The sequence below is a fragment of the Miniopterus natalensis genome, chromosome 18 (assembly GCF_054644295.1).
Source record: "Miniopterus natalensis isolate mMinNat1 chromosome 18, mMinNat1.hap1, whole genome shotgun sequence".
NCBI lineage: Eukaryota > Metazoa > Chordata > Mammalia > Chiroptera > Miniopteridae > Miniopterus > Miniopterus natalensis.
In genome coordinates, this window is record NC_142098.1 from 26,338,146 (window position 1) to 26,352,320 (window position 14,175).

The 14,175-nt window shown below is 34.8% G+C and overlaps 1 long non-coding RNA gene across 6 annotated transcripts in view; it reads right to left on the bottom strand.

Annotated features, from left to right (window-relative positions):
• Positions 1-14,175, bottom strand: part of LOC107527918 (uncharacterized) — a 766,921-nt gene that overhangs the window by 738,627 nt on the left and 14,119 nt on the right. For 4 of the 6 annotated variants that reach the window (XR_001602320.2, XR_015716031.1, XR_001602321.2 and 1 more), the window contains exon 1: positions 2,246-2,421. The exons of 1 other annotated variant lie outside the window; for it this stretch is intronic. This is a non-coding gene — a long non-coding RNA (uncharacterized LOC107527918). Of the gene's footprint in view, positions 1-2,245; positions 2,422-6,347; positions 6,445-8,592; positions 8,635-14,175 lie in introns of those variants that run through there. One more of the 6 variants, XR_001602322.2, reaches the window with a different exon arrangement.

Sequence of the window (14,175 nt, forward strand, 5' to 3'; positions counted from 1 at the left end):
TAAAACAGGAGACCAGAATATCACAAATTAAAAATTATAATGCTAAAGTGAAAGTTAAAATAATGATTAGATATACTAAATGCATATAGTCTGCATAATGTCTGTAAAAAGCGTAGTGATTGGTACGACTCTACAGTTAGAGCTAATCACAGTATTTCATTTCTTCCCCATACAAAGAAGTTTCTAAGATAAAACAAACTGATTTCATAGATATTATACTATCCAACATTTGCAAATATTTATGCAATGCCCTACCATGTGCCTACTGGTGTGCCAGAAGTATATCTAAATAAATGTTAAAGAGAAATAATGGATTTAAAACCACCTGCATATGGTTGTTGGTTTTATAATTTGAAAGACTACTATACTGTAATTAGAAGGTCAACTCTCCATTTCTAGATTTATTGAACATGACAAGATCATGTATTAGTAGCACAGATTATAATATTACCTTGAACTATATTCTACTATTCAAAATGAATGGTGGTGATTGGTCTACATTCTCTTGCGCAAACTTCCCTGTGGCAAATAGCAAAAATCAGCTTCATTAAATCCTGTTGCAAAGTACAAATGCTAGCTGCACATATGAAATATGGAGAACTCAGCATAATTCCACAATATAGCTTTATCTTTCTTTTGAAAATGTTATCAATGCTGTCCCAATCAAGAGGAACAATAAATCTCTTAGATCTAATGGCAAACCCAGGGAAGAGGATATTATTCAGAGCTGAAGTTTTTCTTCAATACCTAGTACACTAAAGAAAACTCACAATTTGATGGTCATCGTTGTCTTAAAAAAGTTCTCTGTTCTCTACTGGTGATAAAACTGTGACAGTTTTTCAGGATGACTTTTGGGGTAGGTTATGTTTCCAAAGATGGCCACAACAACACACCTTTTGCAAGGAGATCCTTGCTACTTCTCTGTCAAAAGGTAGAGTTTATTCCACTCTCCTGAAATCTGGACTAGTCCTGTGATCTACTTTGATCCCAGAACCAATCCAGATGTAGTAAAAGTGACATTGTACGACATCATGAGCCGGGCCTTAAGAGATGTGCAGCTCTTGTCTGACCTCCAAATGCCCCATGTGAAACCAGGTACCATGCTGTGAGCAAGTGGGAATAGTTCAACCCATCCTCAGAATATGCTCTTCCTACCTTATTTATTGCTAGAGATTATTTTAAATAACTTGGGACACTTCAAATCCCAATAGCAATAAGCTTTAATGCTTAAAGTAATTCTTCTAAAATAAAAAGTACATCAATTTTCTTAAAATTATGAAAAGGCTATTCAAATAAAAAGTGTTCAAACATTTTTTTTTATTTGCTTTGGGTGAGGAAAATCCTCCAGGCTTAAAAAACCTGGGTTTGAATCCCAAGGTTATGTCACATTATTTGAGTCTTTATTTTCTCACCTCTAAAATAAAAATAATTGTGAAAGTTCAATAGGATAATATCTCTTTAAAAGGCTTATAAATGGTATGGCATTGTGCAAAAACAAGTGAGAAATTATTTCTCAATAGGCCACAGTAAAATTGTAATCCCAGAGAAGTGGCTCTGGGTTGCTGTATCCAGCTTTCTGGAAGCATGAATCTTGGTTATGACTTTCCCTGAACTAGGGCACCAAGTTCAAGTATGGGAGACTCAGCAGGCACTAGCCTTTGTGTATCCATTCAACAGATACTACAGATACAGATACTTTGCATACTCATTCAACAGACACTACAGATACAGATACAGCAGGCATTGTTCTAGGCACAGGAATACAACATGCACAAAACAAAATCTACTCTCTCTTGGAACTTTCATACACATGACTAGAGAAATGTTATCAGGCTAATAAGTGCTAAGAAAAGAATAAATAGAGGTAAGGAGACAGACAGTAACAAGGAGGGGAAGGGACAATTTTAGGAATTTCTCTGATAGGGAGAAATTTATTTGGAGACCTGAATGAAGTAAGAGAGCAAACCCTGCACATAAGTGTGGAAAGATATTCCAGGTAGCGGGAACAGCCAATGCAAAATCCCTGGGGTGGTATCATGCTCACTGTGTCCACAACCAGCAGGGAGGCTGGTACAGCTGAGATGGAAGCAGCAAGGAGAAGAGTGATAGAAAATAAGAGCAGAGGGCCAGAGGGATCCAGCTTGAATAAGGTCTGGTGGACCACAGCAACAACTCTAGATTTATTCCAAGTCAGAAGGGACACAACAAGAGGTTTAGAATAGAGGAGAAACATAACTTGATCTACCTTTTTAAGAGATCATTCAGGCAGGGTGTAGAATACATTCTGGAATGGAAGCAGGAGTCTAAATAAAAAATGTTTGCAGCAGTCCTGGCAAGAGATGATGCAGCTTCAACTCAGGTTGTTGTAGTCAGGGGTGTGTGAAGAGGCTGCATCCCAGATCTATTTCAAACCAGTGCCAGCAGATTTGCAAATAGATTGGGAGTAGTGAGTAGGAAAAAGCAAGGAGTCAAGAAAGAGATGGATTATACTGTTGCCAAGAAAACAAAAGAATAATTTTAAGGTTAGTTTTGCTAAAATATAACCAAAAAATAGGTCATTTTTATTATCAGGTTTTCAATGTCCTGACCAAAAAAAAAAGTTGAACTGCCAGTAAGCTCTTTAGAAATTATTTAACTGTCATATAAATATACTGATTTGAGGAAATATTATGAGATGCATAAAAGCAACTCAAATTCTATTTTCTTTAGTTAAAGCTTTATAACTAAGCACAGCTGCAGACTGCCCAGACATAATTATAGCTCCACCTGGCAGGCAGGCCATTTGGTTTGAAGCATAGCATTTCATTAATAAAATGAAAGAATGTGTGAAATTGTATTTTTAAACAGCTGAAATGAAAGGAGACTCATAGGTGGCAGGCTCTCTTGGCTCAGCCACAACCTCGTGTGTTGAAATATCATGTGAACATTGCCAGCATACATCCCATCTTAGCATGAGTGAGGATGGCCTTACCATGGGGTGTTCAGGCAATACTTTGGACCTTCTTAATGTGCTCTTTTAATTTCAGAGCATTCCATGTAAGGAAAAGGCACAACCTAGAGGGAATCCTTATTGTACTCACATTCTGCAAATGTCTTTGTTTTCTTGAGACTACCAGATTACCGAAAAGCAGTATTAAAGAAAATGTGCAACTAATAATAATTATATTGACCACTGCCCAATAATTTATCATTTATATATTCACTCAACTATCTGCATTTCACAGCACTATTAAGTTATTGCATATACTAACTAGCAACACAACTCCCAAGATATGACATTCTCTACTCCTCCTGGAGCTACCAACACAATCCAAGTACTCTTTTACAAAAGCAAAAAAATCTATGTTTGTACTCTGAGGTCTAACCCTTAATAAGGAGAAGAAAATTTAATCTTATATTGTTTTAAATTATCCATCTTACAGATAAGAATAATTAGATTTTTTATCTAGGCCCTAATGTTATATACTAAATCATAATCCCTCAAAATAAGTAAACTAAAATATGTTTTTATAAATGAAAGAATTGACAAACCCCTATAATAGCATTTGTTTTTAACACAGCTCTCTTAAAATAAGTAAACAAAAATAAGTAATGTTTATGAATAACAACTTAAGGATTGATTTAATAACTCCATAGAATTCTTTTCAAATGCTCATAAAACATTTTTAATTGGTAATGGCAATGGTAAGCCATGAAGAAACTCACACAGCTACATTCTCTGGCTATAGGGAAAATAAAATAGAGAAATTAATAAAAACAAAGCCAAAAATTAGCCACTTGGAAATTTTAGAACACTTTTCTGATAACTCAACATTTAAGAAGGAAATTATAGACTATTCAGAAATTAATGATGGTTCCCACTAATAAGAACCAGAACTTCTTGGGGAAATGACAGATTCCAGATCTGGGGCAGGAGCAGAAATCAATGCAAATGGCCTCCCACTGCCCTAAGATGGAACAATGTGAATACCGAAAAAATAATGACTATAATGGATTAAAACACATCAAACATTAAAATCTATGCGCTTGTAATAATACCTTAAAAGTGGTCACTTATGGAGGTTTCTAGAGCACCAGCCCATTCTAAAAAAAACTGGTAAATAAAAGATTAAAGAATTTATCTTGCTCTTCTCTCTATGAAATCTATTTCAGAATAAACATTTAGTTAATATAATGAAATAATAGAATTGAAAGTCACCATTTTGCAATCCCTAATGAAATAATGTATCTCGGCAAGGATCATGGATGGCTGCTAAAACCATCAGATAAGACTGATGAGGAACCTTATAATGAATGGATCAAGCTGGAAACACTTGAACTACTAATCAATCTTAATATCAGGAGGAGAAAGAATCAGACATTATGGGCCTCTTGCTATGATGTAATAGGAAGTGCACAGCACCACTTATGAAAGATTGTTGCCAAAAGTAAACTCAAATCTGAATCTGATCAAGCCTTTAGTTGTAACCAACAATTTACAGGAAATACAGGGATAGGTGAACATTTTAAACAACAGCATGGGGATACACTCAGCCAAATTTTACAAAACAAATGACCATTTCATTACAAAAATAAAAATAAAGAACAAAAAGGAGGAGGAAGATCTGATACAAAAGTGAAAAAGACATATCAGCCAAATGCAATATGCAGACCTTATTTGACTGCTGATTCAAACAAACCAAGTGTAAAAAGATGTTCACAAGATAAGTGGGGGAAAGTTAAACACTGACTGGCAATTAAATGATATAAAGAATTTTTGTTATTTTTTCGTTTGGATAATATGATGTTTATTTAAGAATTCAATCTGTTAGAGATGCAAATAAAAGTACTTACAGATAAAATAATATGTCTAGCTTTGCTTTGAAGTAATCCAGATGTTGGAGGGAATGTGTTAGATAAACAGCATTGACCATATTTGTGAAAACTGGTGGTGTAAAACTAGGACTTCATTATTCTAGTCTCTCTACTTTTATAAAGATTAAAAACTTTTTTAACACTTTATTAAATTTATTGGGGTGAAAATGGTTAATATGAATATATAGGTTACAGGCGTGGGTTTCTATATTACAAGATCTGTATATTGCTCTGTATGCCCTTCACCCAAAGTCATATCTTCTCCTGTCACCATATATTAAGACCCCCTTCACTCCCCACCCTTCAACCCTTTCCCTCTGGCAATCACCATACTGCTGTTTGTGTCCAGGAGTTTCAGTTTTATATCCCACATATGAGTGAAATCACATGGCTCTTAGCTTTTTCTGATTGACTTATTTTAGTTATCATAATAATCTCAAGTTCCACCCATTTGTTACAAATGGCAGTATTTCACCCTTTCTTATGGCTGAATAGTATTCCACTGGGTACATGTACCACGTCTTCTTTACCCAGTCCTTTATCACAGGACACTTTCACTGTTTCCATGTCTTAGCCACCATGAATAATGCTGCAATAAACACAGGGGTGCATATATCTTTGCGAATACATAGTTGGCTTTTTCGGGTATACATCCAGGAGAGGGACTGCTGGGTCATATGGTAGCTCTATTCTTAATTTTTTTTGAGGAATCACCAGACTGCTTTCCACAGTGGCTGTACCAGTCTACATTCCCACCAGCAGTGAATGAGAGCTCCTTTTTCTCCACAGCCTCTCCAACACTTGTTATTGCTTGCCTTGTTGATAATAGCCACTCTAACAAGTATGAGGTGGTATCTCACTGTAGTTTTGATTTGCATTTCCCTAATTGCTAGTGAGGTGGAACATCTTTTTATGTATCTATTGGCTGTTCATATGTCTTCTTGGGAGAGAAAAAAAAAAGTATCATTCCAGTGAGCGATGTTGATAATGGGAGAGGTTATGCATGAGCAAGGGTGGAGCATATATGGGAAATCTCTGTACCTTCTCAATTTTGTTATAAGCATAAAAACTAAAAAAAACAGTCTTTACAAAAATTTATACCACTGCCAAAGAAATATATGTGTTGTTCACTATGAAAAATAATAAAAATAATTTTAACCAATAGGGAATTATTAAATAAATTGTGGTACATCCATATAAAGAAATACACCCCAACAATTAAGAACTTAAGGCATATCTATTCATATTATCATGGAACAATATTCACAGTGCATTATTAAGTGAAAAACTTAAGTTGTATAACTGCATATACGCTATAGTAGCCAGCCTCTCAGAAGGCCCCCTGTAATCACCATATGCACACCTTTGTGTCATCCCCTCCTCTTGAATGTGAGCTGGACCTAGTAATTCACTTCTAATGAACAAAATATAGCAAAAATGATAGGATATCACTTCTGAAGTTAGATTACAAAGAGAGAGTGGCTACTGCTTACTGTAATGAAAGTCAGCTGCCACGTTGTTAGCTGTCCGTGTGGGAAATCACTGAGGTAGGTTTTACTTTAGTCCAACAGCCTCACAAATCACTGAATCCTGCCAAAAAACAATTGAGTGAGCTTGGAAGCAATACTATTCCCCAACTGAGCCTTCAGGTAAGACCACAGCCACAACCAATACCTTTAGTGCAACCTCCTGAGAAACCTCAAAGCAAGGGATCCAGCTAATAAGCCATATCCAGATTCCTGACCCACAGAAACTATGAGAATAAATGTTTGCTGTTTAAGCCACTACATTTTGGGGGAATTTGTTCCACAGCAATAGGTAACTAATATGCTCCCATTTTTATTTAAAAAAAAAAAGTCAACTATGTAACGTATGTGCCTGTGTAAAGAGGGTTGAGAACTGGTGTATAGGGATAGATGTGTGGAAGGAGAACATCCAACTGCTAATGGAGGCCTTTTGCTACAGCACAAAATTAAGAAAGAGGAAAAATTATACTTTTTACTTCCATACTGTTTTAATTTATTACAAGCCCATATTATGCTCATAGTCCAAATATGTATTTTCTTAGTGTTTGGCCTACAAGGAACTGTGTGTACTCTTATATCATCTTCTTGACTTGTCAGTAATAGTGAGGTACTGATTTGAGTTGTTTAGCTAAATGTGATGATGGATTCTCACCAATCCACTCACTTGTTTTTTTCTTACAATAAATATTTTATTATTTCAAAGGCAGAGAAGCCACCAAAGAAATAGAAGAAAACTAATTGAACTTTATAGGAATTTAACCTCTGGTTTTGTCAGATTAAAGAATAAACTTTTGTAAAAAGCAGGTTGTAAGGTCCATCACCATCAACTCTAGTAACCCAAAACCTTAAATAATCAGGATGACTTTTTCTATATTCTGAACAACTTCAGTCTTCCCATCTCAGAAAATGGCATCACCATAGCCAAGAAACCCTAAGTCATATATCATTCCTTTCTTTCCTTCACCAACCACATATACTTATGAGCAAGTCCAATCAACAGTATGTATCTTGAATCTGTCCATTTTTCTTTACTTTTATTGCCAGTGCCTCAATCCATTCCACTGTCATTGCTCTCCTAGACCACTGCAATCATTCCCTTACTGGTCTCCCTAACTCCCACATTTGCTCATCTATAAATCATTCCTCACACAGGCCAGTATAATTTTTTTGTTTTACTTTTAAACTTTGAAATCATTTCAAACTTAGACAAAAATTGTAAGACTAGTACAAGAATAGAACAAAGAATTTCTGTGTACCTTTTCCCCAAATTCCCAAGAAGAACTAACACTGACCACATGTGCTTATCATTCTCTTCCTCTCTCTCCACACACATTTATTTCTGTAGCCTTTGAGACAACTCACCCTTTTGCCCCTAAATACTTCTAGGTGTATTTCCTAAAAACAAAAACTTCCTCTTACATAAACAGAGCACAATTATCAAAATTAGAAAATTAACATTGATATAATTGTATTATCTAATTTACATAACTTATTCAAATTTCATCAATTGTCCCAATAACAACGTGACTTTTAAACAGTAGATCAAACTCAGTCACTTTCTTGCTTAAAATGCTCCAATGGCTGTCTACTATATTATAATACCCGAATTCCTTACTTTGGCCTACAAGGAACTGTGTGTTCAGGCTCCTGACTACTGCTCCACCCTCATCTCCCCATTCCCCACTTTAATCAAGCCCCACAGGTCTTCTTTCTTGTCTTTCAGTACACAGTCTCATTTCTACCCCAGGGCCTTTGCAACTACCATTGACTCTATCTGGAATGGTCTTCCCACAGATCCTCAACGGTTGACTCCTCATACTTAGGTCAAGCGTCCCCTTCTTCTCTACTCTATGTTATGTTGCTTTCATCTTGTATGAATTTTAGGAGGGGAGGTAGGGATATTTAATTCTATGTTGTTACCATGTTCCTACAAGAACCATGAAAGAAATGAATTCTCTATATATGTGTGTATATTTTATTTTATTCAAATTATTTATAAGTTGTTATCAGTGTATGGTACATATGGGGTATTCAAATTAAGCAAAAACCCTCTTCTTAAGTTTTTCTAGATAAACAGCAATGTGTACCACCATATCGTTGTTCTTGAATATTTACCACAAAGGTGGTGTCATTAAGATGGTAATAAATTTTTCTATCTTCAACATATTAACAATGTAAAAGGATGTGCATTAAAACCCAAATGCAACCTTACCTTGATTCAACAATGAAGTTCTTCTGATTACAAGATACGATTCTAAGGACAAAAATCAAATACTTTGTTTCAATAACTATATATAATCAATGGTAATGTGTATGAAGGCATTTATATAATAAGGTGTGCCCTAAACATTGCTCAGAATCACAGCAGCTACTTAAGAATCATGAAGACTGTACCACAGGACATCATTTGAATTCTAAAAACGACATGACAGAAAGTGGAAAATGATTATTGCTATTATTTTGGGCTTTCTGTCATTTCTCTGTAGTGCCATCCAGTTCCCCTAACTCCAGGTAGCAATCTCTCTACTTCCCACACTCAATGACAAGGATTACATGTTTGAATAAAATGTCAACATCCCACATTATGCAGGGTAATGGGAATCCATCATCTAAATATCATTATAACTAAGGACTGTCATGTTCAAATTCTCTTTCACTATTCACAGCTGAGAGAAACAACATCTTTAAGACCTTGCCTGAGTTTTCAGCTAAAACCCACTTGATTTCAAGGTGACAGAGTATGTTCTTAAGAGCTGTTACCACCTTGGATAATTATAAAGCTAGAGAAAGGCTGCAAGAGGGAACAAAAAAAGATTAACACCTCTGCATGTTGATGCACCATGACTGAGGCGGAGTCACAGGTGACCCAGAACTAAGAAAGCTGCTGCAACTGCTGCCAACTGGGAAGAATACTGAAATAAGGTGGAAGTGAGGAAACCATTATCAACAATTAAAAACAAAGAGCTTACTTTATCTTTTTGAAAGCTACAGTCATTTGTGGCTAAGAACAGAGGATTTTGAATACTGTCAAGGTCACAACTGCAAATAGTGAGTTGGTTGGCAATATAAAGAAGTACAAAGAACAAAAAAATGAAAGTAAACAAAAATATTTTTGAAATGAAAAACAGAGGGAACTGGGAAGAGGATTTCACATTTGGCCTTGGCACATTCACAGGGAATGGATAAACTGATTACCAAAGAGCTTGGAGCTATGTTGTTTCTTAAAGATTCCAGCTAGTTGAATTCAGTGCTACTCTTTTCAGGTTAGTTCAACTCAGCAAATATATTCTAAACCAGTGATCTCTGAATCCTAACCCACTAAGATATGAGAAAAAGATGTTCAAACATTTTATATTTATTTTTAATCTCACTTTTAAAATATCTAAATATATTATAAAAATATATACTATAATACAACAGAACATGTAAATTACTAACTGTATGAACAAGCTTATAATGAAGATAAATGATCAAATATTATTTACTGATAAGTGGTATATGATCAAGAAAGTATAGACATTTTTATTAAATAACTCTATGGTAGGGCCTAAATGACTCTGGTGAATGTGTCTTACATACATAAATTCATTTTATCCTTACAACAATTATACCATTAGATTGCATAATATAATATACTAAGGCAGGTATTATAACTACCGCTATTGTACAGATGAGAAAACAGGCATAGAAAGGTTAGGTAATTGTCCCAAGATCACATAGCTAGTGAGGGGGAAGTAGAATTCAAATCCAGAGTCTGGCACCAAAGCCAGGGTTCTTAAGCACTAAACAACATAGTCTCAAGAAGTTAGGAAAGCATGACTGACCCAAAATAAAGTTAAGCAAGGAATACCGAAGAAGTGAAAATCCCAAGTAGAAGAGATGAGTGGGCATCCAATCTGGATAACCCCCTAACACAGGGTGTTCTCATTCATGAGCACGAACATAGACTCCAAAACAAAATATATCACGTTAGTCATATTTGGTTGATTTTGTGAGAAGGGACTACTCCAGAAAGACAAAGATAGGAAATAGTACACAAAAATTGTTTCAATAAACTATCACCCAACCAGAGCAGCTCACTGTCATTTTTTTTTAATAGAAGCCTTTCACCGTATGGAACTAATTATCGCCATCTGCCGTTCCATACTTCTATTTCCTCTCTAACAGCTCATTCTTCAAAAACTCAGTAGCTTCCTCCCTTTACATTTGTAAATGCTGTTGACTGTGGATAAAATCCATGTTTACTTTCTATTCAAAACCCCATAGGAAAGCTTGTTTTAATCATCCACAGATGTTTCATTCAGTTCTGCTTAGCTTGGCACAGAACTTCAGAGGGAAATAAAAGAAAAATCTTTATTTTATATTTCAATTGTAGATTGTTACAGACTAAATAAAACGCCAAATTGTTATTGGAAACAACACAGCCACTGTAATAACGATAGTCGACATCTCATTTTTACAATTATAATTTTTTCTGGCATTTGTTTAACTCAAGATGGTTTCCATATTTTACAAAGGGCTTTTTTTTTTTCTTTTCTCTGAATGAACCTGCATTGAAGCCATAGAACTTTGTAATATATTTTTAATACAGTCTTAAACATTTGAGAAATATTGAAATAGTTGCATGATATTTAGTGATTAGGATTTTAAATACTTTCCACCCTTTTGGTGCCATGTTTTGATATGTTATTTATCCTTTTGAATTTCTTTAAAAACACCCGCTAACCCCAATGATCACTTCATACATATCTAATACCTCTATGGGTAAGTTCTTCCTTGTTCCCTTTCATTTTTTATTTCTTAATTTAAAAACAATTGTTGATATATAAACATTCACTATCAAATACATTTACACTTCACAGTTATTAAATGTTGGGGGGAAAGAAGCTTTTCTGGTGGAAAGAGTATTTCCATGAATTTGTGGTAGATTCTCTACTTACCTCTAAAAACTGTGACACTTGTGCTTAACATACTTTTTCTTTATAATCACATCCCTCCAACCAACCCAAAGTTTTCCACTGGTATCCTACAATTTTCTAATAAGGTGCTTTTTGTAATTTTTTTTCAAATTTTGCTAATGCCAAGAATCAAACTACACTCCCTAAGTCCAAATTTTACCAAACATTTATCTCTAAGTCCAGCCAATCACATGGCTCCTTCAAAACCATTTCATTTATATTTACATGGCAGTGTTCATTTTGACCTTCCTTTTCATTCCAGTGTGTTAAAATATCATGCATATTAACCTGAGTTTTTTGTTTTTGATTCAGTTCATGTGGTACTAGGTGCATTCCCTTAAAGCACTAGAAGGAGCCTCTGTACACATTGTTTTTAAATCGGCCTAAATAAAGATAGCTCAAACTGGCTTGAAGAGAGAGCTGGTTATGTCTCCTTGCAATCGTTTCAGTACACATTAATAAACTCTGGTTTGATCGTGCTTATTTTGCTCTATCAGAATTCTCACCTATTGCTCTTCTCCATGTGTCTACTCAGAGTACCTGGGTCAAAGACTGTGTATGCTACTGGAGAGAAGAGTGAATATGAGAGGAATGACAAACACTGTGTCTAAGAGAAGCCACCAAATCAAGTAAAATGTTTTAAGTCAAAGTAAAGAAGGAAACGGTTTACTTTATATCACCATCTTTTCCTATGTAAAAGTGACAGCTTTTCAGGAAACAGTTCTGAATTCTATGTTGATAGTAAGAAAGAGTATTTACTTCCCCAAACTATCTGACCTATCAGCTATATGCGTTTATGACCCAACATCAAAGACAATGAACAAACCCTTTAAAGAGCTGAAGGTATTTTTTACGTCAAAATTATATATAATATTTAGTGTAATATTTTCTTCCTTTAATTAATTAAAGCTAATAGTGGCTATGAACTAACTCAAGGTTTTTTTTAATTATTGTTTCACAAGTCTTTCATTTCAGAACAGGGAGTAAGGCTTAGTCATCCTTTGATATCCAGACACTGTAATCAAGACAACTGCATTTCTATGAGGCAAAGGCAGCCAATTATAATCTATACCATCATAAAAATGAACAAAACTTGAATTTGTAAAGTAACTAAAGAGCTTTTCCTGCTATAGACCTCTGTCACCATTTACATAGTAACGACACTAAAATCTTGTTCTCTGGGCATGTGTCCCCTTCAAAGAATGAGGAGAATCGCAGTACTAATGCTCACTTAAAGCACTATTTCTCTATGAATATAAAATATTTGCAGATCCCTTTTATAAAAAAAAGATTTTTTAATTGATTTTTAGAGAGAGACAAGGGAGAGGGAGAGAAAGACAGAAACATCGATGTGAGAGCAAAACATTGATTGGCTGCCTCCCTCATGTCCCCTACCAGGGATCAAGCCCACAACCTGGGCATGTGCTATGACTGGAAATCAAACTGGCAACCTTTTGGTGCACCAGATGACACGCCTAACCAACTGAGCCACATTGGCCAGGGCTGGAGGATCCTTTTATGAATATAAAATACAGGCAGCAGGTTGCTGTAAAAATAATACGGGGCATAAAAACAGAGTGGTCAACTTTCTAAGGAGATTAAAAAGAAAAGCAGAGGGAAAATAAAAATACTATAAATCTATAGGAAGAAAGGTATTATATTTTCTACCATAATTAAAAGTTATAATATATAATATATAATATATATAATTTAGTTCATTTTTAAAATTCAAACATAAGGTTTTTAAACACCTCAAACACAGACATGTACCACCTGTGGGTAGATCGATCTAGACAATGTCAAGAAATTTATTCCCATTTCTATCAAAAAAAAAAAGAAAAAGTCAGATGGTTATGTTTCTTAATCTATGAAATCACCTAGGTAATAGCATATTTCCTCAAATATAAGATGTCATCAATTGTAAAACATAGTATTTTATTTACTAAGAAAAATATCATGCCAATGAAGTTATAATAGTCCATCAGTTGTAAAACACATCCCAGTTTCAGACATATTAAAATGTGGGGGAAAAATGTACATCTTAGATTTGGAAAAATACAATATGTCCTTTCCATATATTCACATAGAAACAAAACCTTAGTTCTCAAACAAAATCAAACACTTGCTTCTTAGGAATATCAGATGTATAATAAATGCATTAAAGAAGAAGAAAGACATCTCAACTTTCCAATACATTTTTCCCATTGTGGCCTTACAATTTATTTATTTTAACTTCAGTGCTGACTATAAAAGTAAAAAGTATTTATCGTTTTAAAAGAAAAACTTTAGAAAATGCAAAACAAATATGATCTTGATAAAGATCTGGCCTGATTTTGACATGCAACAATGCAGGCACTATAATAAAAACTCTTTTTCTCTTGTTTTGTTCCTTACTTCCATATGGCCCCTTCCCAGCTGTAGTAGTTACTGCAACAGCTTTCCTTAACTCCTACATTGCTCACCCAGCTTCTAGAACCTTTGCCCACTTGCAATGGGAGACACTCAGCCTCAGTCCTCCCATTTGATTCTTCTGAAGGAGATAGGAGGGATAGGGGCTGATTATAATTCAAAGATGTTATGACTTCATTTTCAGAAATAGATTCAAGGAAGTTCAAGGTTAACACTACTAATATTGTTTCAACTATTTCAATTACCTATGTATAGGAAGGAAGGATGGTTATGTTTCTCTTCCAAGTTCTTTAATGCTTTCTAGTGGATCCCAAAATTTTGTTTTAATTAGCATGGTAATACATATGCACACAGATTAAATTTTAAAAACTCAGAGTTTCATTTCCATTTATGATACTGAATGCCATAAAAGAACATTGCCCCCACTC